The sequence below is a fragment of the Electrophorus electricus genome, chromosome 1, assembly GCF_013358815.1.
Source record: "Electrophorus electricus isolate fEleEle1 chromosome 1, fEleEle1.pri, whole genome shotgun sequence".
Classification (NCBI taxonomy): Eukaryota; Metazoa; Chordata; class Actinopteri; order Gymnotiformes; family Gymnotidae; genus Electrophorus; species Electrophorus electricus.
This window is the reverse complement of record NC_049535.1, coordinates 24578684-24583683: the sequence shown is the minus strand read 5'-3', so window position 1 is coordinate 24583683 and position 5000 is coordinate 24578684. Positions and strand designations below refer to the sequence as shown.

Sequence of the window (5000 nt, the reverse complement as noted above, 5' to 3'; positions counted from 1 at the left end):
GACAGTTATTAACAGATTAACATTAAATATGAATATAATGAGACTTAATGATTCACTGAACATGGGTTGTACAAAAGGTATAATTTGTGTGTGTTTGTATGTATGTATGTATGTGTGTATGTGTGTGTGTGTGTGTGTGTGTGTGTGTGTGTGTGTGTGTGGGAGCAAGATATCCAAAGAGGGAGTAACTGACAGAGCTTATGAGAGTATCCAAAAGACACAGGCGTCACTATGAAAGAACATGATAAAGTGAGAATGTGCAGTTTTCAGCCAGGCAGCTTTCCAAGGCTGTTGCCAGTATGTTTAGCTCCAGTAACTGTAAAGTACAAATTCAGAAGAGATTTCTTCCCTTTTTCTTCCTTCCCTTCTTTTTTTTTGGATCAGGTCGGAGTTCTGGGTTGTGGGGAAGCCCTACTGGTCACTCACATGGGGCGCAGCTGGGGTTTCCAGACCTGTTCTCAGGGGCATGACGTCATGGGAGGATGACATCATGGGGCTGCCTTGGGATGCCTGCTGTAAATTAGTGTCATATTAAAGACCCTCATTGCTCAAGGCACATCCACCATGTCTGCTGTGGGAAAGTCTGTGCATTCAACAACAATGAGAGTGTTAAACGCACACTCACAAGCTGTTAGCGGTGCGACTCAGAGAAAACATACAGTTCGTGATCGGTAGCAAATGACACACCAGGGGAAGAGCATGGCCCACCAGTGCAGCCCGCGCAGGAGCCTGAGGTGCCAGGACACTGGTGCGGGACTGAGAGAGTGTGAGTGTGTGAGTGTTTATCTGACACAGGAGAGAGAATGATGGAGGAAGGAGAAAGATGATACACTGACTACCCTCTCAGTTCCAGACCACCCAGCTTTGCCAAGTCTGTGTCAGAGTGAAGTGAACGTGTGTGAATCTGTTACAGGCTATGCGTCTCTTTCACACATGCGCACACACACGCGCGCGCACACGCACAACTACTACAAACCCACAGGCAACAGGATTCCCAAATATCTATGACCAAAGGCAGTCACATGCCCATGAAGGCTTTGCATATCCAGTCAGCCATGTTTTCCTTTATAAACAGTCTTCTTAAACCCCATAAGGACAAGCACTCTGTGTGAGCGACTTCTTGGAGAGTTTCTTTTCTGAGGTGCTGGTGGTAAAAGAGCAGGATAAGGAGGGAGGTTGGTGGAGGGATGGAGGGATAGAGGGATAGATAAGTCATTCAGAAAAAAGTGGGTGGGCTGCCTTGGGCCACTTGCAGTGTGTAAGAGAAAATGTAACCGTGTCCGCGTTCATTAGGCGTGCTTGAAAAGAGGCAATGGCCCTGCAAATGCCCTGGAACCAACACCTAACAGTATATCATCAGCCTGAAGTGTGTGAATGCGTGTCAGGGGGCAAGAACACTACAGAAAAATAACAAGAGAAAGAAGAGAGAATCTACCTCTAGAGTAGCATCTGAGGACAACTCGCGTGTAATGAAAACAGTAGAAAATAGAATTAAACTAATCAGTTTCAACACACGGAGACTCGATGTCTCCTCTGCCTGTCCTCCCTTGGATGTAGCGCCCCCATTCCCTCCCTCTGCCTAGCTCCTTCACTCCTCCCTAGAAGTTGGGTCTGTGACCCCATGTGAATTTCTGTGGCACACATTCCACTCCTGAACCGCAGGCCACCCCACTCTGGGAAAAGAGGGAAAGAGGAGTGAAAGTGAGAAAGAGACAGATTGGATTACAGTGAAAGAGAGACATGCAGAAGAGAGTCATTAACAGAGGAGCAGAAGGAGCTCGTCCACAGAGAGGGCGAGATCAGCGGCAAATTATAGACAACTCCCCTCTACATGTATCTTAAACCAAAAACACCCCCCCAGAAACTCAATGCCAAATGATAATAATGACCTACTAATAATACTTATATCACTCTTTACAAAGGGGAAAAAGATCAAGATGCATAACAATGCTAACGCAAACAAAACAACCCGACAAAATCCACATGTTTATGTGGGACTGCAATAATGTATATGGTGCATAGCTGGAGAAGAGTGCAGAATGCAACCTGATAGGCTGATATTTATGAGCAGTCTGACTGCGCAGTTCTTAATATATTACACTTGATTTAAAGTTTTGGAAGGGAGGTCAACATAAAAGGAAGTGCAGTAAACAAGGCCGAGGTAAACAGGCGCACTTTCAGCATCTCAAAAGCTGAGAGAAGAGTGGAGATGAAGAGTGGATGTTGAAAGAGGGAAGAAACAGGATGGAAGGTTTAGTTTCAGATCTTAAGGAGACAATGCAGAGGGCAGTGCAAAGCTCACACACTTTCCCCAGTGCCGTGCTGAAAGTGACCCATGCCATCTCGTCTCCATCCAGTTTTAGAAAGTCTGTAATGTTTGATGGTACAAGAATGGTGTGCAGATTGGGAGGGAGAAGAGCTTGAAATAAATTCATCTTTTTTTTTTGCATAATAATGAATCTAAAGTTGATGGTGGTGGATTATAGTGTCAAGGCAGCGTGCGGTCATTAAGCAAAAGGGATCTGAGAACAGAACCTTGGGGAACACCGCATTGAGACTTATGATTGACTGAGGAAACAAAGTGTTGTCTGTCTGAAGAGGTAGGATTTGAACTAAGCTATTGCTATGTGGGGAAGCACCCAGGCAGGTTTACAGGAGAGCGAGGAGAAGTTATGATTTACTGCATAAAAAGCACCACTGAGGTCAAAAGAGAGCAGGATGTTAAAAGAAGCCGAGCCAGCGGTGAGAAAAGCATTAATGTCACTAAGGAGGACAGTTTCAGTACTGTCTGCACGGAAACCTTACTGAAAGGGCTCACAGAGGTCGTTTTTCGCCATGTGCGCTTGCAGCTGAGTAGCTAATCCACCGTCTAGAATTCCAGAAAGAAAGGATAGGTTGGAAATGGGATGGTAATTATGAAGAAGTGGGGAATCAACAGATGTTTTGTTTTTTTAGAACTGCATCCTTTCGGAGGAGGACAGGAAGAGGAGATGAAGCACTGATTACAGGAGAAATATGAGTGGGGAAAACTGGACAGCAGACTCTGATAAGAGAAGTAGGAGCTGGGATGAGCTGGCAAGAGCGAGTTTGAATTTGCGGTGATGGTGCATTTGTGCTGGATCAACGAGAGAGAAACAACAGGACGCCAGTAGAGATGATGATGGAGTGCATGGATAACAGATGAAAAGATACTCGAACATTCATAGGAATTTATAGGGAGAGTTCATGAATTTTGTTAAGTTTGACTTGAATGAAATTCAAAGGAAATCACTGTATAACTCTGTAGAGCTGGAGGTTAATGGAGTTTAGCAGACTTCTGATATGATGGGGTAATACGCACTGCCATAGTGCCACTAACGGTGCTCCTGTACTGTGTCATCTTTCTGCTGAATGGCTGTTAGTCTTGTAGTATGGTGCCCCGCTATGGTCCAGAGTCCCTGACATTCAAACGTTACCTGCACCTGCCTACATATCAAATTTACACAAATATCTGAAAAACCAAACAGCACTGAATATTTAGGGATTGCAAAAGCATCAAATAAAGAAATGAGTGTGGGTTGTCCTATCTACTAGGCAGCAAAGATGGGTACTCCCTACCGCTCCCTGACACACACACACACACACACACACACGCACACGCGCGCACACACACGCACGCACGCACGCACGCACGCACACGCACACACACACACACACACACACGCACACACGCGCACACACACGCATGCGCACCGTGTCTAGAGGTGAATATCTCTGCTCTTGGCCCGTAGTGGTGCTGGGGCTGGACTGTTGCTGTGACTGGCCCAGATGTGTTGTCATGGTAAACAGAATGTCAGTGTGTTTCTTTGGAATAGTTACGTTCCTCTCCTCATTGCACCTTTTCCTCCCACCACAAAATTTACAGCCTTCACACTCTATCTGTTGGTCCCTTTGCAGCATCCACACACACACACACACACACACACACACACACACACACGCGCGCGCACACGCACGCACGCACGCACACACACACACACACACACACACACACACACACACACACACACACACACACACACACACGCCTGCATATGTGCAGGTGGACTTGGCACAGATCAGCAACTTTCCTACACTGCAGTGTCTGCACACACAGACAGACCCACAAAAATCTATTCCCACATTGCTTTCTCCTGAAGCAAATATGAATTGGCTGGCCATTATACATCATACAATATGGACACTATTTTGGCTTTAAAAGATTTAGCAGTTAAGGCGTCGCGGGTTTTCCAAACATTCATTTGGCCAAGTTTACCTTTAGAATCCATACAGAGACTAAAAAAATGTCTCATTGCATATGAAAACAAATAAGACTCAATATGCTTGTGGAGATGTCCTCCCTCCCAAAAGCATGAGGTACAACATCTTCAGCTGACATCAGAACAAGATAAAGCAACAGGCCCTCCAGAGAATGAGGACACACAGGGTCCCCTGCTGAGAAAGAGGGAAAGAAAGCGGGATGAGGGGCAGGGGAGGGAGCGAGGGAGAGAGGGAGAGAGGGAGAGAGGGAACGGCACGGGCAGAGCAGTGAAGAGGAGCAGGTGGAGGTGAAGAAGCTGCCAAAACCAGTGTAAGAGCCAAACGGTCACTCAGCCAGCTTATTACAGCCGCGGAGCTCAGCTGAAGCTCAGCGAACCGAAAACGAATGCAGAGAAAGAAAGAGAACACGAGGGAGAAACAGTGAGAGAGAAAGAGAGAAAGAATGAATAAGTGAGGGAGGGAGAAAAAGAGCAAGTGAAAGAGAGAGAGAGAGAGAGAGAGAGAAATATGGCAACACAACAAGACTCCAGCTTAAAAACTGACTCCATGACAACTTTATAAATATGGAGTTAATCAAAATATTGTTTGCAGAGCTGGCAGTGTGAACCACTCAGATGCTCAAAGGGGTGTTCAGTTTTCAGTCAGTTGCCTGCGTTGCTCCTAACAGCAAGTGATAAACAGTGTCAGCGAAGCAAAGCTGA

At 46.0% G+C, this 5000-nt stretch overlaps 1 protein-coding gene across 4 annotated transcripts in view; it reads right to left on the bottom strand.

Moving 5' to 3' along the window:
* Positions 1-5000, bottom strand: part of prkar1b (protein kinase, cAMP-dependent, regulatory, type I, beta) — a 60081-nt gene that overhangs the window by 5779 nt on the left and 49302 nt on the right. The gene's annotated exons all lie outside the window — the stretch shown is intronic.